This window comes from Myodes glareolus, chromosome 19 (genome assembly GCF_982192425.1).
Source record: "Myodes glareolus chromosome 19, mMyoGla1.1, whole genome shotgun sequence".
NCBI lineage: Eukaryota > Metazoa > Chordata > Mammalia > Rodentia > Cricetidae > Myodes > Myodes glareolus.
The window spans coordinates 20,937,290-20,963,509 of record NC_142044.1 but is presented as its reverse complement, the minus strand read 5'-3'; the positions used below and the strand labels follow the sequence as shown (position 1 = coordinate 20,963,509).

General features: G+C 48.7%; 1 protein-coding gene across 4 annotated transcripts in view; it reads right to left on the bottom strand.

Annotated features, from left to right (window-relative positions):
- Zhx2 (zinc fingers and homeoboxes 2) overlaps nt 1-26,220 on the bottom strand; it is a 150,406-nt gene that overhangs the window by 64,298 nt on the left and 59,888 nt on the right. For 3 of the 4 annotated variants that reach the window (XM_087898787.1, XM_087898786.1, XM_048457134.3), the window contains exon 2: nt 15,010-15,084. The gene's annotated coding sequence lies outside the window, so the exon portion shown is untranslated. Of the gene's footprint in view, nt 1-15,009; nt 15,085-22,387; nt 22,405-26,220 lie in introns of those variants that run through there. The other variant, XM_085678965.2, reaches the window with a different exon arrangement.

Here is a 26,220-nt window from a genome sequence, read left to right as displayed (position 1 = left end):
CGAAGCCAATTATATTGGAAACGATCCCAGCAGTCAACCCTCTTCCTGCACTATGCAGTCCCAGCTCCTGCACTGTTTCTGGACAGAAGCCAGCTCCCTGCAAGCGGGCAGTACCCTGCTCGGGTCCCTTCCTCAGAGAGCCTTTCGCCACTGGTAGAAGTGTCACCTAATTTAATTGCAAATGCCCTTGATGAGATCACAACCCCCCCCCCCCCCCCCCGTGACAGAATCAGGCCCTTCAGTCTGCTGCCACCTGTGTGCCCCCTGCAAAGAGAGGGAGAGAGCTACAGGGAAAATCCACATCTACAGTAATTGCAATTTAATACAGTTCACCGGAGAGGACCCTGGAGACAAGGGTGAGGGGAATCAATCGTCGTGATGGAAAAACAATATGAGAATTAAAAGAGGCTATACCTGAGAATTCTAAAATGGACAGGAAAAAAAAAAAGATATGGGGGTGAATTTCCCGTCCCCAGGTCAAGGCTGTTCCTGATTCTATGCAGTGCGGATCAAACTCTCCCGAGAACTTGTTCTGTGTGAGGCTTTGTACCAGACAGAAGGGAACAGAAGCTACTGTGGCAAGAGCCATGTCCTAGCTTGGGCATCAGTGTGAGTAGGTGGAGGGTGGGACAAGATGCTAAGAGGATGAAAAGGTAAGACAGGGTTGGTGAAGTCACTAAAAGTGGAGGTGGGGTAGGGGAAGGATAGGCGATGGGTGGCTGCCTCTCCTCTGCAGGCCACCACTTTATGATAGTACAAAAAGGAGGTAAGAGAGACAGGTGGGAGGGGACACAGGTGGGAGGGGACACAGGTGGGAGGGGACACAGGTGGGAGGGGAGTATGGAAATGTCACAGGGGTCTGTTCCAAGGCCCCTAGGAAACACTGGTTCAGGGCAGTTTGTTTTAACACCTTTAGGGTACAAAGGGCCTTTCAGGACCTAACAGGGTAATAGGTTCTATGCAAATGCAAAATCAGAGGCTGCTCTTCCCTCCCCACTCAAGGATGCCTGGTCATGAGGAGAGCAGCTCCCCTTCAGGGTTGGGATCCTTGAGCCACCTCAAGAAGGCAAGTTATGCAGGACCACTTAAGGGGGCAGCATGCTTCCGATGCAAAGCAGAGGCAGAGGAGAACACTGGTCAACCCAGGCCTCCACTGAACACTGTCCTATGATGAGCCCTGACAGGCATGCAAGGCAAGATGGGAACACCCACGGGAAGTGACTCAGACACAACAGGGCCGCAGGCCAGTTGGGAAGTGTTCCTCAGCCCAAGGCCCAATCTAGTGGTTCAAGATAGCCCATTGGTGCCTTTCCCTACCTTCTAGAACCTCCCTTTTCTCTGTCTCTTTCATTCATTCTAACACACACACACACAGACACACACACACACGCACGCATGCACGCACGCACACATACACTGTATAAGTATACAGCTCAATTGCATTTTTTTCAATTTTACTTCATTTTTCCTTCTTTCTGCTCATACCCACCAATCAGTATTCCATTTCTTTCTCTGTTATACAATCATTCACACATTGACTTACATTCATATTCTCTGTGTGTGTATCTCTCTCTCTCTCTCTCTCTCTCTCTCTCTCTCTCTCACACACACACACACACACACTAGTAGCTCAAATCCCTCCTGTGATGCTGTCTGACTCCAGTCATGTGACTTATCCATTCTGAGTCTCCATTTCCTTGTTCTAGAGCAGCAGTGGAGACTTCATGCGGAAGGCTCCGAAATTTGACTGCTTGGGCCCGAGTAAATACTATTTAGATGGGTCAGTTTCCTCCTCCTTTTGGTATATTTTGCCCAGTAATAAAGACAGAATCAGCAATCCATTAATGTGTTTGCTCCTTTGGAATTATGCAACAACCTCCAATATTAGGATGATCATAACCATGATCTCGATTCTGTCTATCGTATTTAAAGTTGTACTTATTTAATTTTTGGGCAAAATCTCAGGTAGCCTTGGCTAGCTTCGAACTCCCTATGTAGCCGAGGTTGGGCTTGGGTATTCTTGATCTTGCTGCTTCCACCTCGCAAACACTGGAACTTCAGGTTGCGTTAGCACGCCAGGCTCTGAGCGTTTTCAGTAGACTGATGTTTAGAGCAGTTTCGGGTTTACAGTGAAGATGGACAGGAAGCACAGAGGGACCTAAGAAGCTCTTTCGCTTCGCCCAGCATATTAATTACAGCCGAGGAGCCAGTAGTGACAGACTGCTGCCAACAGACACCCATGGCTTACGCCAGAGTTCCTCTTATGCTGATTATCCTCTTGGGTTTGGGCAAATGCACAGCCATTGTATCTCTTACAGTGTCATACAGAATAGCTCCAGCTGCCCTAAAACCCCATCTTCTACCCTTTCATCCCTTCCCTCCATTTCTGACCTTCTTCCCCCAGAGTTTTGCTCGGACCAGAATATTATGTAGTAGGAATTATCCAGTGTGAAGATTTTTTTAGCTATTTATTAAGTTGTTTAAATGATTTCTTTTATTTATTTTAGACCATAATATAACTACATCATTGCCCCCTTGTGCAACCTCTAAGATTGGCTCCTCCAGCAAGCGCTATGCACTTAGAGCTAATCTAGGTCATGTGACTCAATAGCTGTGATGTCAAATCTTCCCTGCCAGTGACTGAGCTGGAGTCACTGGGAAGCTGACTTCTTGGGTGTCTATGAGGGATGAGCCCATCCTGAGTGTGGGTAGCACTATCACATGCGCAGGCTTCCCCTAATGATGCAGTCTGCTTATCATGTTTAGAACCTTTTAAAAAACATTTGTGTGTGTGTGTGTGCGTGTGTGTGTGTGTGTGTGTGTGTGTGTGTGTGTGTGTGTTCGTATTCATGTGTCTTCATTTTTAATTCAGGACTTCTTTACCTTACCGGAATTGCCATCTGGGGTTAGAAAACCCTTCATTGATGAGGGCTGTGTGCTGGATAGGTTTCGTACAGCTTGCTAATACAAACCAAAAATGTCTCCAGCCATTGACAGCTGGTCCCTGGGGAGGAGGCTACTTCCTCCTCTTCTAGCTGCCGAGAATCAGTGTTTCAAATGTTTTATGATTGTAGGTGTCATGAGGACTTTCAACAGCACCCAACTCCTCTCGTCTTTGTAGGATAGTCAGGAGGGGCTGGCAGCTCTCCACAGCCTCTACATTTCACTCTTGCTGGGTGTGTTTGCTTTGATTCCAACCAAATGCTGTCCCTATGCAGTCTGGCCTCTGACGGCTTCTTCTAGAGATGATGGACTTGACAGGTTGGTGAATTGAAGATTTCAGTAGCTTGCCAAAGATCATCTTGAAAACAGGGTCAAGCCAATCCCCTGACCACAGTCCTAGGACTTTCCTTGGAGCAAGAAAGGTCCCACAGCAAAGTCACGGCAGGCTACTACCTGTTTTTTCTCTTTCCCCCATATACCCACCAGTGGCACCTGGTGTTTCTTCCTCCACAATGACTCCAACTGACCCCACTCTTCAGATCCTAGCCCAGTTACCACTGCCCCCTTTCAGGTCTCCTGCTTTGACACAAGCTTACCAACAGTTCAGTTTTACTTTGTTCCAGAGTGATATTTTAAATAAAAGTCAGGCAGGCACTGGGATGAGAGCTCAGTGGGTAAAGAATGTGCTGAGCCAATATATGGGAACCTAAGTTTGAACTCCCAGACTCCATGTAAAGCCAGGCCAGGTAGTGTGCATCTGTAACGTCAGCGTTATATGGGGAGATGGAAGACAAGCTAGAAGAATCCTCAGAAGCTCATGGACCATCTAGCCTGATGCATGCCGCGGTGAGCAACAAGACTGAGGTCCTGTCTCAAACAATGTGCAAAGGAGAGACCAACACCCGCGTTGTCCTACGAATTTCTCATGTGTGCCATGGCAAGTGTGTACCTGCACCCTCACAAATGTACATGAGTGCAACATACACCTACAAGAACAACAAAAGATAAAGATATGTCACAGGCCATGTCTCTTTGGTGCCAATGGCTTCCCGTGTATGCAATATGCAGGTGAATTCTGCACATCACATCCACTTTGCTCATGACCCTTGTTCCTGCCTTCTGAGTGGGTGTCTATAAATGGAGATCTAAAGAACCAGAGACTGGACATACGAAGGTCCGGACTGGTGGGTCAGGGCCCAGTGCAGATGTTCCCTAGATCCATGTAACCCTCTTATACTCTTTGGTTTCCATGCTTCTAGTTTTTTGCAGCCCTTTTACTCCCACGAGGACCCGGCTACCATGGCCAATAGGACTCCTGTGATATGGGATTTGCTTCAGTTTCTTTGTTTGGGTTCCACTGACCAGAGCCTCAGGCCCTGGCTTCTCAAGGACTACCATTGCAAAGGAGAGGCATTGCCAGCAGGAGGAACTATGACCCATGCAAGATAGGAGAAAGGAGAGCTCACTCTCTCCCCTCCCAGCAACAATTTCAGAGGCGTAAAACAGTCAGTTCTGCTACGATGCTTGAAACCAAAACATTGTTCCAACCATGAGATGCATTAGAGGATACTTATGCATTATGTGAGTTTAGCTTTTGCTTGTGCCTGGCTTTGGCAGGGAGAGACAGTAGGAGAATTCAGAGAAAGTTGTCCAGCTGAACGGAGTTACACAGGAAATACACAAAGCTGACCCTGAGTCCTTAGAATGTCTCCTTCCTTTTTTTTTTTTTCCTGTGCACAGGATACTATGATGTCATTACTTCCTGTAACTGGTCACATGGGGAAGGCGGTTATCTCAGAGGCGCATTACGATAATAACAAAATACGTGCATACCCCAGACATATGCCAGCTTCCTCAGTTTACCTGACGGGTTAACAGCCACATGATTCATAGCTGGCACTGTGACTCTGGTCCCATTTCACTGTCTGTCTGCCACTCTACAGTTTGTATGCTATTCCCCCCCCCCCCCCCCCCCGGTTCTGCAAAGCAAGGCGCCACACTCCTTGCCCTATTTGTCTATTTCTAAGCCGCGGGTGACCTGTAAAACCAGGCTGGGTTTCCCGTTCACAGCACTCTGTTCTTAACCAATTCTTTCCCACAGCCTTGTGTCTTTTCATGTGCAGTTCTGTGGCATGGTGCCTTGAGGGGACAGATGCATTATTGTGTAATCAGCTAAGCTCCGCATGGCCACTCCAAAGACTCCATGTGTCAGGGTAACTGGGGGAGTTTCCGCGCGGACTGATGGGGTGGCTGGATACTGCATTCATGGGATTTGCATTCTGCACCCCCTCCCTTTCCCTTAGTCTTGCTCTTGCTCGGGTTTGCACGGCTTTCCCTCCCATCTCTGTCTTACCCATCATGCAAAGTCAGAAGCTTTGTCTCAACCTCAATCTCTCTCTCTCTCTCTCTCTCTCTCTCTCTCTCTCTCTTTGAGGGAACCTAGGCAGGGATAATGGATCCACATGCGGTCAGCAGTAAGTACATAATTCTGACAAGGCCCCAGGCTTGGTGCAGCTGAGGAACAGGGAGAAGCAGTGGGCTAAAGTCTAGGATGTGAGAAGGGAAATGTCTGGAAATGAGGTTGGAGAGGAAGGGAGAGAGAGAGACCTTCCCAGGCTCGGGAAGATTGTCTGGAAGTTGATCTATGCATAGTGCAGAGGTATAGATAGTTACAGATTCTGGGAAGAATGGGATTTGTTGTTTGTGTGCTGGTGTTTTGACACAGGATTTTACTCCGTGGTTCGGCTGGCCTGGAACTTGCCCAGGCTGGCCTCAAACTCATGAGAGTTCTCTTGCCTCGCTCTGGGACACTGAGACAGGTACAGCCCATCATATCTGGCTTTGGTTTGTATTTTAAGAATTATCGGTTCCATTTTCACCAAGATCGCACCAAAAGTAAAGAAGGAAGCCCCTGCCCCTCCCAAAGCTGAAGCTAAAGTGAAGGCCTTGAAAGCCAAAAAGGCGGTGCTGAAAGGTGTCAGCCACAAAAAGAAGATCCACATACCACCTACCTTCCGGCAGCCCAAGACCCCATGGCTCTGAAGGCGGCCTAAATACCCCTGAAAGAGCATGCCCGGGAGGAACAAGCTTGACCACCAGGCCATCATCAAATTCCCCCTGACCACCGGATCAGACATGAAGAAGAAAGAAGACAACAACACACTGTATTCACTGTGGACATCAAGGCCAACAAGCACCAGATCAGACAGGCTGGGAGGAAACTCTACAACACTGGACATTGATGTGGCCAAGTCAACAGCCTCCTAAGGCCCGACGGAGAGAAGGCCCGTGTTCGGTTGCCTCCCGATTATGATGCTCTGGATGTTGCCAACAAAACTGGGATCATCCAAACTGAGTTCAGCTGGCTAATTCTAAGTATACACTTCTTCACCCTAAAGGAAAGAATTATCTGTTCATTTGCATGGGGAGACCCTTTCTAGTGCCCCGAGTGAGAATGTCCTCATAGGCTCAGATGTTTAACATTGATCTCCAGTTGGTGGCACCATTGAGGAAGGCTGGAAGCGGTGGCTTCATTGAGGGAAGCAGGCCACTAGAGAGGGGCTCTGAGAACCCAGAGATTCCATGCCACTTCCAGGTCACTTTCTCTCCTTCACGCTTGCAGCTGAGGATGCAAACTCTCAGCTTTCTGTTCCAGCCATCACGTCTACAGCTTGCTGCCATGTTTCCCATCATGGACTCCAACCCTCTGGGGCTCTAAGTCCCGATCAACCCTTCCTTTTATACATTGTCTTGGCCATGGTGTTTACTTACAGCACCAGAGAAGTAACGAATATATCCCTTATGTCCAGACGGGAGAGGGAAGGGTCCTTGGACAGAAGCAGGGATTACAAAATGATGACATTAACCGTTAACAGTGAGAAGGAGGAAGACCTTCCAGGGGCCTGAGCACAAATTTGGCATGTTTCATTAACACCAATTTCTGAGCCAGGTCATTATTCATGATGGAAAGAAAGAAAGAAAGAAAGAAAGAAAGAAAGAAAGAAAGAAAGAAAGAAGGAAGGAAGGAGAAGATTCTTGGGAGGCAAAGGGTCACGGACACAATGATCTCAGCGTTTGCAGAAGCATACAGCTTTTGCTCTGTGTGCGCATGTGTGCAGGCACATGCAAAATGGTGTGAGGGAAGGCTATTGTTTCCAACTCACCCTTCAAGGGAACAATAACCGCAACATGGAAGAGCACAGTGCAAAGCTTGTGTCGGAAACAAGGCCAGAGATAAACGAAATGAATCACGTGGGGGAAGAGGCTGCCTCAGGGTCGGATCAGGCCAGTGAGCTATTAGTGGAGAAGGTGGATCCAAAACCACGAAAATCAGAACTTCCCGTTAAGAGTTAGGGACGCGACTTAAAACAGCTCCCTGTTTCAAGTGGGACATGGGAACTGGGAATGAGATTGATTTAAGTTAGTTAAATCTAGGGCTTAATGAAGTGTTTGTTCTTGGATACACACTGCATCCTCTTTGCACAGCTCATGTAGGTCTGGGTGCATAGCATGATTACATTGACAAGCTCAAGGTTGTGAGGAGGCGGGGGTGTCCATCAGATCTACGAATGCAAAGACTTTTTAAACAGGGACAATACAATGACGGAGCGGCAGATGAGCGACTTAGGATGGGATAGAGCTCCTTTTCAGGAGAGTCAGGGTGGGGACAGCTCATTTCTAGACCCCATACTGCCTCTCACAAGCAGAATGACCTTGGACAAGTGACCCCATCCCAAAGGACTCCTCATCTTGTCACCTGACACACTTAGGGTGGTTCCACCCCATGCCACAGGTGACATTTGTCAAACTGTTTCATTTCGTTTTGTGCCTTAACACACAGCAGCAATGCCAGGCAGGAGTTCTCTCCCAGGCTTGCCGAGGTTTGCCAAGGTGCCGCAGTGAGAGCTTGATGTGGATTACCTCACCGAATCCCCACAGAGCTCTCAGAAGTAAGCATGGCCACTCTGCTCTATAGAGGAGCAGACAGACAGAAAGCAAGCAATTAAGTGCTTAGGCCACAAGGACTGGCAAGATAAGGAGATATGGCCACAAGGACCGTAACTGGCAAGATACAGAGATACAAAAGGATACCTGGTTCTGATCAGTTAGTGCCAACTTTTACTTTTGTCCCCTCAATGGATGGGGTTACCAAAACCTAACTGCTCTGGCCTCAGTTTTCCTCTCCGTACAATCTCTGCCATGCCCTCCCTTCTCAAGAGGGAAAGGCTGCAATGGCGAGATGCTTAAAGGGGGTTACAGACGGGCAAGCTGTGCTCAGAGTGGCGGCTTACTCCAGTCTAGCTCCTTCCAGTCCTTTAACCCAGGTTCACATGGCAGAACTGTCACTCCTGCATAGAAGAACCTCGGTCATGTTAGCCATGTGTCAATATCCAGTGTTGGGACATAGAGGAAGCCACAGCTCTGGGTGACTTGTCACTGTGACCCAATTCTTGGCAAAACGCAACTTGATGAAGGAAGGGTTGATTTTTGCTCTGAGTTTGAGGGGTTGTTTGAGGGGACAGTGTCCATCATGGTAGGGGAGGCATGGAGAATGTGACACCACTGGTCACAAGGAGTCTGCTTTCCAACTAAAAGCAGAGACGCATGAATGCTGATGTCAGCCCACTTTCTCCATTTTCTTCAGGCTGGGACTGTAGCCACGAAGCATGGCGCCACCCACATTCAGGGTGGATCCTTCCTTTTCAGGTGAATCTCTCCAGGAATGCCCTCGCTGACATTCCCAGTGCTGTGTCTCCCGGGCGATTTCAAAAGCTGACAATGAAGATGAAGTATCACCCTGACTCACTCAGGTTATCTCTCCCATCTCGGTCGTTTCTTGGAGGCCCACAAGACTTCCCAGTTTAAATCCCCACGGTCTTAAGATCAGACTACAGATGGCATTGGGTTTGCATGGTCCCGCGGCTGTGGCCTGCTGTCTATGACATGGCTTCCACAAGTCATGTTCTCCCTTAGGGGCAGCTGGATCTCTAGTTTCAAAGGGACAATAGCAACTATATTTTAGTTCCATTTCTTGGCTTCCTACTGAGCAGAAGTGGGAAAGTATACCAGCTTTGGACCAGCCAGCCAGCTTGTATCCACACCCCAGCCCTACCATGGTGGGACATCTGGAAGCCACACACTGCCCTGGGCCTAGGCTCCCCCATGCCCCATGAAAGCACAGTGACTACACTATGGCTGGGCAATAGCTCAGTCATTACACCTCACTGTATCTGTTCGGTGACACGACCCAGTGGGGCCCTCTCACTGGGACTCTGTTTCGTGATTGGCTCTGGGAGAGTGGATATTGATTAGTGATAGTAACTAAGGTACCTTCCCTTTGTCCTGTCACTACCATGAGGTCAAACCCTGGTAAGCCTGTGCAGGGTGAATTACTTACACAGTTTGGGCTCCAATCATCCCAGTTGAGGTCATGCTAGGTCAAACAGCACACAGTCAGTGTTCAATGACAAGGACAGCCAAGATCTCAAACCCCTAAACTGACCTCAAATATGGAAGCCATCTTATCCCAGAGAGGCGATCCATTGTACCCTTCAGATCTGGGAGCTGACGGAGCATGTCCTACTGCCAGCCAATGAGGCTTATGGGGTTGTTTGTTGCAAAGCACTACCCTGGGAATAAATAACCAAAATGGCCAGAGAAGGGATTTTAAAAACTGGAGCATGCTATAACTGTATGACTTCACCCGTGTTTTATTGCACAAGTTAGACTTTCTCTGCTTGTCTCTTTGCTCTGCAAAGACACTGGAAAGAGTTGTTATTTTACACACACACACACACACACACACACACACACACACACACACACAGCCTATACAGACGTTCTTGTGGTGTTCCACTCAATGGACTCCTGAGAGGAGAGAATAGAAAACTACAAGTTTTATACCCTCCCTTCTGTCCCCGTCTTCCTCTCCCAATCCATTTATTTAATCCATTTATTTTAATAAAAATCCAATGACTACTCTAAATAAACAAGTCATATCTGTTTGAGACGAGCTTCCTGCTGGTGCCAAGAATCTGCCTCTTCAACAGTCAAGGCAGACCATGCTTCCTCCTTCAGATGCAGCCCATATCTGCTGCTGCAGGCCACTCTTTGTAGCTGCTCCTCCATGCTTGAGCTTCACCCTGTCTGCACACATGCATGGCTTCCATGTTATCTATGGCCACTTACCTAGGCAGTTCTTAAGGTCGCATCTAGAGGCCTTGTGACTCCACGTCACCTCAGTTTCCTCATTTGCCAAGTGAGGACGATGATGGTGACATCGTCTCACAGACTTGCCTGTGAAATTTTAGTGAGGTTATTGTACGACTCCAACTCAGCCTTGGGGTTGGAGTAGAGTAAGCATCCAGTACATGTTATTTCCTATAATTGCATACTTGGTAACATGGAAAAGGAAGCCCTATTTAGCGTGTATTTCCTACTTGGTATCACCCACTGTTTAAAATACTTTTTTTTTTTAAATTTCTAGGTCTTCTATTGTATTTATGGCATTTTGAACCTCATGGCAACTCTTAATGAAGAGAGTGCTATATTCCCACTTTACAGGTGAGGAAACTGAGGCACAGAGAATTTAAAAAACTTGCCCAAGAACAAATAGCTACGAGGCCATTGCATTGTTCTCTCCATTTCAGTTATTCATCCATCCTTCTCACTGTGAATCTAGATCACAACGAGAGCTGAGTACAGTGCCTGGTGCATAGACAGACACAGTGATGGAGGTGGTCGGAGGGTGGTCTTGTCTCACTCAGCACTCCCCTTTGAGGCAGGGGTCTGGATCGCCTAATCCCTGCACCTGCTGCTACCGAATCAATGGGCCGGACAGATGGTGCTTTGACGAGGAGGCAAAGGCTGGTTCTCAGCCTGGCGCGCACACCCTGGGCTCTCTCTGCACATGCTGTCTTACAATTCAGTTTGGACTCAAGACACAGGAAGCAGAAAGGCTCTCAGCAGCCTCAGTCAAACTAGGAGGTGGGTCGGCAGCTTGGTGTAGAGAGCCGTATTTAATAATGCTATCACGCTACGCTGTCCTAGTGCGGCCGGTGTGACATCCTGCATTTTAAAAAAGTGACAACCTTCCAGGGCTGTGCATAACCCGTGTCTGGCATCACAGTAGCTCCTGGCCCCAGAACACCCACATTTTCTGGTGACAAACAGCATACAGGGAGCAGGGGATTGATGGCTTTATGCAAACTTGTCCTCGTGGACCTCTCCAAGCCCTCTGTAGTGCAGTTGTTCTATCCGCCTGTCAGAGTGTAATTTTCATTAAATATTAAAGAGCTGTTTGCTAAAATAATGTCGTCATGGTAACAGAGTTGGGTGGGGGTGCTGGAACAGCCTAGTGTGGCCCAAATTGCAGCATATTAATCAAGTGCTTTGCAGTATGCAGTAAAGCACCCCCTTGAGCTATCTGGTGACAATGACTCTGGAGGATCCAGGAACGTGGAGTTTGCAGCTGTCGGTGCCAAAGATGTGGTCTCTCATGAGGTTGTGGGGCTAAGTCGTGCTTGTTGGATGGATGGATGGACGGACGAACAAATGAATGAATGCCAAAACTCACTCTAGCTGTTTAGGTCAGAGCTGTTTCCGACAGATCTGTTTTTCATTTGCCCTTTTACTGTGGAAAGGAGTTTTTGCCAAAGTTGGCGGAAAAGAGCCAGGAAAGCAAATCAGGGGTTGGGGGGGGGGGCAGGGCTTTGTATGCCCATAGAGAGCTAATGGCAGCAACAGGGAGGCAAAGTAAAGAAGTTTGGAACCAGGCTGCCAGGGTCAAATCTTAGTGCCGTGTACTGTGAAGAGTGACCTGCTCCCCCAAACCTGTACTCCCACATATGTCGGAGGACCACAGCTGTGTTGGCTGGACATCTGGGGACGGGCGAGAGATTCAAGACAATGCCTTTCAAATCCCGACTATCCGCTTTACCACTGCTGGTCCACTACTGCATTACAGCTCTGGCTGCAAAGGTCGTGAAGTCACTACTAAGGGACAATTTTTAGGTGCATTCATAGTTGAGAGAACCCAGTGGGCCCTGGACATTGGTCAGGCTCTTTCTGAAGTCAGTATGTTCTTCTTTGAAGGGACCAGATAGTTGTCAAACACCATCGTCTGGTTTGGGAGGGCAGCCACCAAAAAGGTTGTCCTCCAGGGTTGTGATGCTGATGGTTGGGGTGTCTAAGAGGTGTGGCCTAATGGAAGGTGATTAGGTCATCGGGAGTGCCACCCTTGGAAGAGATTAGTGTAGTTCTCTCAGAGTCTCTATGAGTTCTAGGGAGAGTAAGGTGAGAAAATAAGAATAAGCCCGGTTCTCTCATCTCTGGCTTCCTGTCACGCCGTATGTCTCTTCCACGCATTCTCTTGCCGTGGCAATACCATTCACCAAGAAGCCAAATGGGTTAGGACGCTTGATCTTGGGCATTCAGTCTCTAAAACTGTGAACTAAATAATCCCCTTTTCTTTATACATTCCTCAGACTCAGATTTTCTGTTACAGCAACTGAAAATGGACCAATATACAAATTCTATAGAATAGTAATCTTTTTTTTTTGTTTTGCAGTGATTTTTTTATATATAAACACACACACACACACACACATTTTTAGCTCACTTTCCACATACAGAGACACATTGCAGGCTGGCACCTGCCATAGCTCCTTAGCAGGAAATGCAGGAAAAAAAGAAAGCTAAGTAAAAGGCTTCCATATCCTTCCTTTCCCGAGATGGTAAGCAGATGGGGTATTGAACATGGAGCCATACCAGGTTCCCTGGAGCTTGCAGCTGGCAACAGACTTTGGAGCAGGGTCAGACACAGGAAGGACCCCAGGAAGGAGACAGCAGCAATGATGCACACCCATCGACAGACCCCTCACAGCATCTCTGCGTTTGGAGAACGAACTCAGAGCAAGTAACTGCATCCTGGCTCCATCATGCAGCTACACCAGAGCCTCTGATACAGCCCCTGCTTTACCTTTGGCCCACATGACACCCTGAATGAGCACAACAGTGATGAGATCCTTGTTATTTCCTGCCCAGCATGGGGACAGGCAGCTTTATACCAGTCACTGAGTCCTTAGGACCACCCGGTAAGGTTTGTCCCTGTTCCCATTTATCAGATGAGGAGGCTGATGTACAGGGAGCCCAGCAACATGCTCACAGCCATGAAGCTAGTGGCAAGCCAGGGCTTGGACCTAACACTCTACTGGGACCCCTTCCCTTCAACACACATACCCATTCCGTGAATTCCCTCTTCCTCACCACCACTGACGGCCATTCGCTTGACACACAGCACCTTCTGTGTGCCAGGGCCTGTGCATGTGAGGACACAGAATTCCTCACAGCTCTGGGACAGGACTCCTAGTCACTGGCCTGCTTCCTTCCTCCACTTTCCCTTTCTGTCCTCTCCCCTTTCTGCCCACAAACAATGTCCAGGACTCAGCTGAATCCACACTCTGCACACAACCGCTGTCAAACATTTGCTCTTCATCCAAGCCAGCAGTTTTCAAGACAGAAAAAAACGCCATCCCAGAGCCCCCTCTGGGACATGCGGTTCTCAAACTGTGGGTTTTGACCCCTTTCGGGATCAAATGACCCTTCCACAGGGGCTGCCTAAGATCATCAGAAACATCAGATATTTATGTTACAATTTGTAACAGTAATATATAAATTATAATGAGTTATAGTATATAAATTATAGTTATGAGGTAGCAACAAAAATAATTTTATGGTTGGGGTCACACAACATGAGAGACTGTATTAAAGGTCATAGCATTAGGAAGGTTGAGAACCACTGCTCTAGGGCCTAGGGAATGCTTCCCAGCACTACCCTGAGGGCATAGCAATTGGTCACTTGTATTTGGAACCCTGCACTTTGGATCTCACTCCTGGAGAACATCCTCATTTGCGTCTAGAGTCCCATTTCTCTCTTGTCCAGCACTTAGGGGTTTGGTCACCTGAGCGTGTGGGATAAATCTTGCCTCTGCCAAAGGACCCAAGCTTCTGGAAAAAGCCATCTCCATATCTCTGGTGTCTACCTCCTTGGGCCTTCCTACTTATGCCTCCTGTGGACTCTGGGAACTGGGCAGAGGGTGGTCCCTTTTTACATGTTTCCTAGGCCTTTTCTTCCACTCTGTGCAGTCAGGATCTTGGACCAAATCCTCCGAGGGTGTGCCTAACAGGGAATTCTTTGGGAGTGTTATTGGAAGGGGGAGACAGTTGAGACATCCCCCAGAAAGCCTCCCATCATGCTTTGCATCCTGTCTGCCCATCACGCTCACCAGGTGTTCAGGATTCACAGGGAGGCATGAAGGCTGCACCACACCAGCTGGAGACATCAGGGCTCAGGAGAGACCCAAGCTCATCTCTCTCAGGAGCCTCTGTGATGGCTGCCGGCAGCAGAGGCATTGCTGCCTGCTTAGGTTGGTGCCTTCCTCCAGGCTTCCTCAGACCTCCCTATACCTGTCCCTCAGAGGTTCTAGACCATCACAGGAGAGAGTGCCCAACCCTGTTCGATCACAGCCTGTTGCTTCAATGTCTTCTGTGGACATTTGTCCAGCTTCTCCTTGAACTCTGCCACTAACAGGGAACCCACTATCGACCCAAGTTTTTCGTGGCACTTGCGCATTTGCGCATGACTCTTTGGTCAGGGAGTTCTGCTTAGGCCAAGGCATCAACAGCATCTCTCAGCCTCCCTGCTCCTTCCGACCAGGGCTAATACTTTAGCCGTGCAAGGGTGGCTTTGCCTACTGACTGAGCCAGGCAGTATGTACTCTGTTCTGACTTTTTTTTTTTTCCTAAACATAACTCTAAACATCTGCCCTTGGCCTGGAAGTCTGAGTTGCTGTCATCTGTGCAGGGAGGGGCGAGCCAGTCACCCGCAGGCTCATGGCACCTAGGGAAGCCCTGGCAGGAAGCCAGCAGATTTTGAGAGGTTCACACCTGGCAGCTTGGCTCGGTGCTATGTCCAGGTGCCCAGAAACGGAAACACAGTTGCAGGGTGGCCTTTCCCAGGCAACTCCTACACCTTGTGTGACCACCGCCAAAGACAGCATCACTTACCAAGTGTCTGCCCCGTGTTGCTTACATCCTGGGAATCTTGTAGCCTGATGCCCAAAGCAGCCAGAGCACGGAGACCTGCGTAGAAGAGAATCTTGGTGTGAGCAGCAGGGCAGAGCCACTGGGTATCCAACTCTTTTTCCTAGCAGGACTGAGCCACGGGGAAACTGGGATGGATGTGGGACGATAAAAATGAACCCATAATATAAGGACCCAGGTGTTCATCAAGGCAACTTTACAATCTCTAGACTTTGTGGCAATTCTGAGCCAGAAAAAGAAGAGTATAAAAAAGACCCCAACCCTGGATGAGTCAGCAGTCTGCGGCAAAGAGGAATTTTTAGGAGGGTGAAACCAAAGGCAGATCGCTTGGGTGTGGAAGGGGATTTGGGCTTCTGCAGCCTCACCTAGAGTCTCCTTGAATCTCCCCTGTCTGCCACCAGCAGCGGGCTGTCCAGGGCCTCTTTTTGGTACCAGTAAAGGGAGACGATCCTGCTCAGGCCTCAAGCGAAAAAGATACTGCAGTCCTCAAAGCAGAAGGCCCCAAAGCGTATTGAGAGATTCCTGCCAAACACACCCTGTGTGCTTTGAAAATTCCTCCGGAGTACTGGAGCTGGCAGAATAGGGCGTGTGCCGGGCTCTGCTGATGTGTTCCCAACAGGGCGAGTTGCGGCCTGGGCCCCCCCTCCCCCTGGGGCTCTGCAGCCAGTCAGTGGGGGTGCCTTATGAACATGTGTGGACTCTCTCCCCTGTACCCCACGTCTAGGCCCCTCAAAAGCCAGCTTGTTTTTTCTTGTTTCCTTATGAACTCTCAGGTGAACGGAAGTTTCTCTTTTCTCATAGGGACGACTTTTGTCTGGGGTGAGGAGGATCATCGGGGTTGTAGTTCGCGTTCACTGAATCTCTACCACGCTCCCCACACTTGCTCTTGACACAGCCGAGCAAGACTCTGGCTGTTCTGAAGACGTGTTCCTTTGAATAGCAAGAAGCAAAATCGCCCCACGCGAGTATGGCCGGGAAGACAGTCTTAGAGCAGGGGATTCAGAACCGGCATTTTAACAGGATCCGTAGATGGTTCCTGGGCACGGGCTGTAAAATGTGCTGTATTATTCTCTCAATCATGGGAAGAAGTCTGTGACCAGTCTCCAGACGAGGAGGAAATGGCCTAGCGAAGCAAGAGTTGGCTGCCATGGCCATTGAACCGGTGAGTGGAAGAGTGGATTTAAGCCATTTCTGTTTGCTTCTGGAAATGGCATTCTTTTACCACACTATCAGTGGGGGAGGTAAAGGAAGAGGGAGAGGGGCTAACAGGCCATGCTTCGTAAGAGCGGCCTGGGGAAAAGCAGTCTGCTGAAGTGTGGGTGTTGCAGGGGTGGGGTGACCTCAGGCCAAGGATGGCATTGCAGAAATCCGAGAGGGAAGGGACATGAATACAGAGGCAGTGTCCCTTCTCAGTTATGACAAGAGCTGGTGAAATTCCCAGATCTTGGACCAATCAGGGGAACACACACTTCTGCTCTGAATCACAGTGTCTAACTGATTCTGAGCAAGTCTGACCCTTCACCCAATGTTCACAGAACTACCTGTCCCTGAGAAGAGCCCTCTCCTTCCCCAAAGGGTTCAGGCAGCTGGGGGTTGTGAGTCTCTGATTCCAGGTCCAGATGTATGACCAGAGGCATCTAGCTAGCCTTGATGGGGGAAGGGAGGTTCCCCACAGTTGTTCTTTTGTCCCCCTCTTGATTAGTGACATCCAACTCCATATTTTTCCCCCAGTCTCTCACTCTAAGGTAGGTTCGCATGGGACTCATGGATAAAGGCCAAGAAAGTTCACAACCCACATAGGGTTCATGACTGTTACCTTTCTCAATCTCAGGTCGCCAGCCACATCCTTGATTTAAAGGTTAGCCATATCACCCACGAGGGATTGGTTTCGAGACCTTCTCTGGGAATTAAAATCCTTGGATGCCCCAGGCACGTAAAATGGCACAGCATTTACATTTACTCTTCCCAGATACTTCTCTATATTTCCCATCATTTTAGATGACTTACGATGCTTAATAGGATATACATCTTAGGTGACCAGTTGGTGTCATGTGACATAATGACAAGAAAAGGCCTGTACATATTTGTCATAGGCATGATGCTTGCCCTCCGCCCCTCCAGTGTTTCAGATCTGTGGCTCATCCAATCTGCAGGGACAGAACCTAAAGCTCCAGGAGCTGATCCCATCATTTGTTCGTCTAATGGTTCCTAGATAAGTTTGCTCCTCTAAGACACACAGGGAGCCATGTCAATAAAATGCAGATGTTTCCTTGGTTCACGTAAATATTCTGCCCCACCACGCACCAGCGGTGGGGTGCAAAGTGCCCGGACAACTGAACACAGTGCACCACACTGCATGCCCGCGTGCCTCAAGCTCGGTGCCTCCTTGACTCAGTTGTGGTCACGTGGAGTTTCAAGAAGGCTTTCCCGAACCCTATGCAAAAACCGAGTAAAGCTGTCCACCTGAGCCTCACCCCGGCAAAGCCTGTAGCTGCTCTGTCTCCTGGTTTCCAGTGGCTCGTACACATTTCTTCAACCTGCCAACCTCAGCCCTTCCCCAGCCTCAATCCTGCTCTAGACACCTTCCCTCAATTTCTCCCCTTGTACAGGAAACCGTCTGAGAATTCCTTACATGTATATATTTTGATCAAATTCATCCTTCATTTATTTCCCTCCAATACCCACCCTTCTCCACTACCACCGTTTTCTTCTAATTTCATGTGCTTTTTTTTTTTGCCACTGAATACACTTAGTACTGCCTGTATGTGCATGGGCAGAACCATACGGAGCACGGGTCACTTCTTAGGTCCTGCATCCCTAAAGAACATTGACTTTTCCCCTAGCAGCTGTCACTTCCCTAGATATGGGTTGGGCTTCATGAGCTCCTCCCCTATCCAAGCTAGGATTCCAGCTGGCTTGATCTTATGTTGGTCTTGTGCATGTGGTCATGACCACTGTGAGTTCATGTGTGCAATTGTGATGTCACGTCTGGCAAATACTCTTTTGCTGCAGACTCTGACTCCCTCCCACTCTTAAAGTTGCTCTGCCCCCTTTTCCAAAATGAACCCTGAGCTTCGAGGGGAGGGTGTGACATGGGTGTCCCATTTAGAGCAGAGTGTACTGGCTCATGTTTGTAACCCTACACTTGGAAGGGTGAGCTGGCAAGACCACTGTGAGTTTGAGGCCAGCCTGGGCTACGTAGTGAGTTCAAAGCCAGCCTGGGCTACAGGATTAGACCCAGTTTCCAAAAACCAAACATATGCAAACTCAAAGAGGATGGAGTCATCCTATACACATCACCCTTTGGTTTTCAAAACGCCATCTTATGGCGATTCAGGTTGTGTTCTTGTTGTGTTCATTCATTGTTTTTAATGTTAAAATGTATCGCACCGCATTAGCTGCTGTGATTCTCACTGGCACGATGCTATTCTTGCCTGAACCACGCTTTGTCACAGGCTGGCATGTGCCATGAGGAGTCTGATGGCCCCCAAAGCTCCGAGTTTCCAGTTTTTGAGAATGCAGAATGTCTACTAATGTCCGCGTTATTTTACTAATATATAGAACTGCCTGCACTGTGGAAGTCACACAGTAGGCCCTGAGATCTACATATGACTTCAGTGTGTAGTTCATGGTGCTATTTAATATTGAACGCACACACACATACACACACACACACACACACACATACACACACACACACACACACACACTATATTTTATTGATGTCTATTTGTTGCTGAGCATAGAATCAGGCACATACAGGTGTCATTTTACTGGCCAAGTAAAACGGTCAAGCTTTAACAATGTGTGTGTGTGTGTGTGTGTGTGTGTGTGTGATGCACCTGACGTGGGTGCTGGGAGTCAGACTCTTCTGGAAGGGCAGCAAGAGCTCTTCACAGTTAAGGCACCACTTCAGCTGCGCCGAGTTCCTACCCTTAGGAAATAGTATAAGAGGGAAAAGGACAAATAATTGATTGTGAGAAAGTCCGAGCACATTGAGGGAGTGAAAGGTGAGAGCAGCCACCACGCTCCTTTACTGTCTGGATAAAGGCCACTCCCCTGACTCATGACTCCAAGGCCCCTGCTGTCCTCTCCCCACCCTATCTTGTCACACTGTGTTCTGACTTACTGATGTCTTCCGGTTCCCCATGCCCTGGTCAGCACTGTGACTGGGCTGGGTTAGGCCACTCTCTCAAACATTCTGCCCTCCTTCTTACACCAGTTATTACCATCTCAACCTGAAGTCTGATAGAGGTATTACCTAGACTTGCATACACACTGTGTCTGCACTTCTTATTATCGGCAGTATTGTTATCATTCAAAATTGAGCAAGCAGCCACTTGAGCTCAGAGTAGCCCAGTGATTTGGCTGGGGTCCCACTGGCAGGGACTCTCAAGGCAGGAGAGGTTCACAGAACGAGTTCTGTGCTCTGGTTTATCCGCGAACACAGCTCTACACCTTGCTTCTAGAGAGACATTGGTTCTGACCAGTATGGCAGACGGCACAGTGCTTGGAGACAGAAGGCGCTGGTCTCAAGTCCAGTACTGCTGCTCTTGCACGGCCCCTTCGCCTTCGATGATCACTTCTTTCTGACACCTCGGAGGGCCACGTACTCAGCCCACCATGGCCCCCTCCAGTGTGGGAGGGATGCTGGGTGGTGGTGACTGTGTATGAATGACCGAGCTCCTAGGGAGACTACAAATGAAAGACTGTAGTGCCCTCGGACATTCAAATATGCACCATTCCTGCCTTCCTGGCCTACCATGCCGCATAGACCCTATAGGGCAAAATGCTACTGAGAAAAAAAAAAAAAAACCATGCTGACAGAATTTTCCTCATGTCTCTCCCCATTTTGCCTTTGGACCTCGTCAAGCTGCTCGGTACTTTTTTGTAGACAGGGGTACTTTAAAGGTTTATCAAAGAGAGACACCCTCTGCTGAGGTAGTTCATTTCACGTTCATTCAGCAAACACGTTCCTTGGCAGTAAGAAATGCTGATCAGCTAAACCTGCTATTACACCCCGAGGCAAAAGCGTCATACAGAGAAGAATGGCACAGAGGAGAGCGCTCTCGGCTCTGCCTGGACCCAACCCAGGTTAGAACCAGGAGCAGAAGGTTGGCGTCAAAGACGGCTTCTGTGGAGCCTCAGCTCGGTTATCACCCCACAAGCTGGAAGTGTGGTCTTAAAGGCCTGTTCCAGGTGCCATCCCATGCCACTCACAGCACCAGCCTTCAATGCTGAAGAGCATCATCGCTGAATGTGCTGCTCACGTTTTCTCTCCTCCCCACAACTCTGATGAAGAGCTGTTCACGTACTCATCTCACGGATGGCAAGCCAAGTCTGAGGGAGTTAGCGCTCAGGCCTGACTGAGTCATCCTTCCGACTTCCTCAGTAACTGTCTCTTTGACCTTGATCCTGTGCCCAAAGTTCCTGGAATACTGGGTCATTCTCCCATCAACCCAAGCACCTTCAACTAACACTTCCTAGAGGAGGGCTAAGTTGAGAATCGCCCTGAGGTTCATGGATGCAGCTTGACATCTTGAAAATGGATGAGAACCGAATCATACTCTAGAACTGATCTGCATTTGTTTGAAAACATTTCTTTCAGAGATCAGCTGGTAAGATGCCCGTCACGTGAGCGTGAGGACCCGAGTTCCATCCATAGCCCCTGTGCAGAAAACCAAGGGCTAAGATGACCCTGTAGCTAAAGTGCTTGTCTTGAAAGCAAGGGGACCAAAGCCGAGATCCCAGAACCTGAGTAGATGCTGGCTGCATGTGGAGGCTTGTCTGTGAAGCCTTAGAAGGTGGAGACAGGAATCTTGGGGCAATCAGTATTCCAGCTCTTGATTTGACCAAGAGACCCTGCCTCAATGAATACGATGAAAGATTGCTGACATCAACTTCAGGTCTACACACACACACACACACACACACACACACAAACCACATACATGGAACACACACACACACACACACATATACATATACACACACACATCACATACATACACCTGAGAAAAAAAGCGGGGGGAAGCCATGCATAGTGGTGCCCATGCTTGTAATCCTAGCATTGGGGAGATGGAGACAGGAGAATTATTGAGGCTCATTGGTCAGCCATCTTAGCTTAACCAGTGAGACCCAGCAAGAGCACCTATCTTAAAAACAAAGCAACAAGGTCAGTGCCAGGCAGCCTACACCAGAGGTCGATTTCTGTGGCCTCCACAGACATGTGCGTGCATATGGATGCACGCATGCACATGTATACCCCCACAAAAACATGAACCTACACACGTAGCCACAATGGAGGAGGGAGAGATTTCTCCTCAGAGCTGTCAAGGGCAGTCAACACTTGATACACCCCCACACCAGGGAGCAGTAAAACCGTTTGTTCCAGGCTGTTTCTTTGTTCTCTCACTATCTCTTTACAGGGGCACAGACTGTGGGCCAAGCTGTGGATCGGGTGAACCCGAGCTTCACCAGAACGGGGACAAAGCCATCAAAGCCATTATTGTGCTGATCCTAGCACAGTTCAGAGGGGCCAAGATTGCCAAGAGGGCACATGAGGCCACCACAGATGGAGGTGAGTCCTGAGAGACATGCAGCAGACAGGACATGAAAGTCCTGCCAAGGAAGGAGTGGGTGCCTCGTGTGGGAGAGACATGGCTGCCCCAGAGCCTGGGAGGTCACCAGTGTAGTACCTGAAAGCCTTAAGTAAGTGGAGAGAAGGGAGGTCACCCATGACATGGATTCTGTGTCAGGGTTCAGGCTCGGGGTCTGTCAGAAGTGTCTCTTGATTGGAAAGCTCTCTCCTCTTTATCTAGGTGCCCCATCATTTGAGACAATCTGCCCAGAATTCTGAAATCTCCAGAACCACAGTGCTGTTTGATTTATGTAGGGAAGAATTCTCCTGGCTCAAGCCTCCTTTTGTCTGGTCTGGGGCTTCTGGCTCCACTGTGGCCATTGGCAGGTGTGTGTGTGTGTGTGTGTGTGTGTGTGTGTGTGTGTGTGTGTGTTGTGTGTGTGTGTGTATAGGAATGGGTGGCGGCGTGAAAACACCTCTGATTACAGCTCTCCACACTGCTGGGAGACTGGGAAGCCATGCGGACCTTGAACCTTCATAGGAGACAAGAAAGTGAGCTGGAAACCCAAGCTCCCGGGGCGGGCAGTGGTTTTTTCCTTTAAACAAACAACTCCAACGGAGACAGCATCAATTGGGAAATTTTCCAGAATCTTCAAGAAGTGGGAGCCAAAGGTGGGTGATGGAGGTAGATGGAGTGCAGGTCTCCAAGGCAGTCATGACATGCTGGGACTTGCAGGCATCCCCCCCCCCCCCGGGGTATACCTGTCTCCCTCCTGGCTGTGGATCCTGATTTCTTTGGTCCACTGAGATGGTATGTTCCTGGCTAGAGACTGACAGATGGTGTCTTTTATTGAAGAGCTTTGTGGCTGGAGACAAGATGCTTTATTCTGTCATCTACGAATCTAAATAGGGTGGAGATTAAATTGTATTATAATGAGGTTTGTGATTCTAAGTGTTCTGCCCTCGCCCCCTCATAGTTACCGCTTTAACTTGGGGCACCTAATAAATGCTGACTCTGTTCTCTGTCTTCTGTACACCCCTTATTTTTGGCCACATTTAACAAAAATCTGGGCTTCCAGGGGCATGAGGTCAACCCACAGAAATTCGATTGTCCTACGAGCGAACGAGAGTGGGTAGGAGTAAGAGAAAAGCTGCTATCTGTGGGGGTTTCCCCAACTGATCTTTCTTTCCAACCCTTTATTAAATATCTTAAGTATTACTTGCCTTCAGGGTCAAAATAAAATTGCCAGAAGTTTTCACTTTAACCTCATAAATGATTCTTACTAAACTCATTTTTTTTTTAAAAAAAAATGTGTGTGCGAGAGCACAAATATGCTGACTCATAGCTGGAGAATCTCTCTCTCTCTCTCCCTCTCTCTCTCTCTCTCTCACACACACACACACACACACACAACACAGTCCAAATCTGCTCAGTTACACGAATTGAGTAAAGAGTGCTTAATGTAGTGGGGACCCCCAAACTGGCGAGGAGTTAAACTGAAGACTCAAGGCTTCATTCACCCTTCTTCTTTTCCCTTCCCCCATGTTCCTGGCCTTGCTCTGGGCAGAGTTTAACCAGGGGCACACTGCACACTGGCCAGCGCACACACATAGTAACTGTAGGGAACGCAGGGCCTGGAAAAGATCTGGCAGCAAGCCAATGCCAAAACTTGAACTTCAAGGCAGCACAGTATAGTTTTAAAAACGGAAATACAATTCTGTATCGAGGACCACCCAAACCGAGCAGCTCCGCAGATGTTGTCAAACATCTGCTGGCCACTGAAGGAAGCACTTTGCCTGCAGGACTCCTTAACTCATCACACCTGCTCAGGCAGGTGCCACGATAATCCCTAATTTACAAACGAGGACACCGAGGCACCGATGTGTTAACGACTTGCTCAGCTCTCACACTGTCCAAGGGGTGGAGTTCACAGATGCTCTTACACACCCTGCCGTTTATTCTAAAAGGGCAGGATTCTTCCGCATAGGAAAAAGGTTTGCTCCATAAATACCCTTCCAATGAACGCTTCAAGTACAAACACCACATCGGGTGTGGAAGGGAAGGCTGGTGGTGGATGTGGGAAGGGTGCGCAGTGGCAGCAGGGGGTGGGACTCGGTTGGGTTGGGTAGGTAGGGTGGTGGGTGAGTAAGGTTAGGGCTGGGGTGTTGGAGTGTTGGGGGGGGGCTTGGTTCTTGCTTTCAGTGAGTTTAAGAGAGATTCTAGAGACTCTAGAATCTATGCACGAATGAAGAAAGTGAAAGTATCCTCAGTGGAACCATGAAATGGTGCGGCAGGGAGGGTTTGCCAAGGTGACAAGGTGACAATGACTATAGGGCTTTGTGGTAGAGGTACCATTTATTCTGGTAAAGGACTCAGGGTTCGAACAGGGTGGGTAGAGGAGGAGGTCTTGTTTCCTAATGGCGCTGCCTCTTGGGGTTCCCGACTCGGCTCTGCGTTAACATCCTCTCTCCCTTAGGTGGGAATGTCTTTCCTGTGGTGACTGAGCCTCCATGGCTACCAGGAGAGAAGTGCAGGCAGGGAGGGATGGGGAAGAAGGCATCTCGGGACTAGAGGGTCTGGGGAGGGGGGAGGATGTCAGAGTGAAGTGGAGAGGTGCAGACCTGGTTAGGGCGGAGCTCCAACCTTGTGTGTGTCTGATTGGCTCTGGGACAGTGTCTGCACATAAGACTTCACCTTCTTCTGCCTGAAAGGCTGGAGGTGAAGGAAAGGTTTGGAGGAACCTTGGAGAGCTCCCAATTTGTCTCCTCTGCAGATGAGGGAAATCAAGGGCCAGAGAAGCTTCATTTGGAGAAGTCCTTGGAGTTGAAAACAGTTGTGGTACCAGGACCCAGGTAGTTCTCCCCCCCCCCCCCGGCCCCACTCAATTCTCATGCACTCTGTGGACTTCTGGGAAGTTCAGGAGGCTATGGGCATGACATGGGAAGAGAAGAGGAGGCAGGCATGCCTCAACTGGCCCAGGGGTCGCAGTTCACCCTACCTCAGGGTCTGAGCAGGTGATGGACCCTGCGAGTGGCAGACCAGCTCTCCATCCTGAGACCCACAACTTCCTGCACATCTTCCCCAAAGGGACCCCTTGCCCCCTACCCGGGAAGTTTCTGGAAACCCAAGACTAGTTTCTCTGTGGTCACAGTTTTCCCTGACAAGATGTACATCTGGTAGTGACTCACACACTGGATTTGTGCCCAAGGCCGTACATCTTGAGTGGAGAGAACATTCTCTTGAACTGACAACCTGCCCACTCTGCAGGGACAATGGACGCTGCCTTTGTCAGCCAGCACTGATGTCATCCAAATGGCGCTTGGGCCTCTCTGCCCTAAGATGTCGGTGTCCCTCAGATACCAGATAACCCCACCCTATTATCATCATTTCTGCTTTAACAACCTCGTCCGGCCCCCACTCTCCCCCCCAGCCCTCGCTCAGTTACTTGTTCTCGAAATCTCATTCAGTTATGGTTTGCATCTCAATCCTGTTACAGACTGGAGAGGGTGGCAGACTCAGGGGAGGCCATCTGTACTAACCACAGCAAACACAACGGATACCAGGGCTCAATACCAAGTGTGCCCACCGCCAGCCCTTACACGTACACTCCCCTTTACCTGGAATTCTCTGCCTGAGGCTTCATATCGCCATTAACCACTGGTTGAAGTCATGTCCCCAGCAAGGCCTTCCTGACCTCTCCTTCCACCTTCCTCCTTGGCCCCTGTCTGACTATCAGTTTAATTTTACTATGTCATATAGTTTATTCTCAAACTACTGATTTGTTCACTGTCCAAATAGTGGCTTGCTGGGTTATCTGTCACTCCAGTAACACAAGGTGCCCGAGAAGAGCAACTCTGAGAAGGGAGCAATCCAGGAACAAAGAGACAGCCTCCACACAGAACGGGAGAAGGCCTGCCAACCACACATCCAACAGGGTATTAGTATCTAGGATCTATCTAGGGCATTGCTATCTCCAAAAATTAAACACCAAGGACAATCCAGATCATCAGATCAATAGAGTGGGCCATTGAATGAATAGGCAGCTCTCAAAAGAAGAAATACAAATGGCCAATAAATGTTTGAGAGAACAAAAATAAATGCACAACCCAATTAACTAACAAGGAAATGCGGACTGCTTTTGAATTCTATCGCACACCAGGCAGAGGGGATATATATATAAGAAATACATCTTGACGAGGCTTTGGGGGATGTGAAACCCTTCTATTCTGCAGCTGGGAGTGGAAACTGGTGAAGCCACTATGAGAATCAGTATGGTGTCTCAAAAAGCTCAAAACAGAACAACCAAATGATCCAGCTCTACTGCTCCTGGATATACCACCCCAAAATATAAATTGCTTTTATGCATCGATTTTTAAGACTACACTATTGACATTTTAATAATTGGAACAAGTCTAGATGCCCACCAATAAGAGACTGGATAAAAATGTGATAATCACTTATTTCATATATACATATATTCATGTATATCATATATATTCACCTATATATATATATGCATACATATAAATTTTACCCAGCTACAAAGAAAGCAATTATCTCAGTTGCAGAGAAGTCAATGATGCTGAGGGTCACC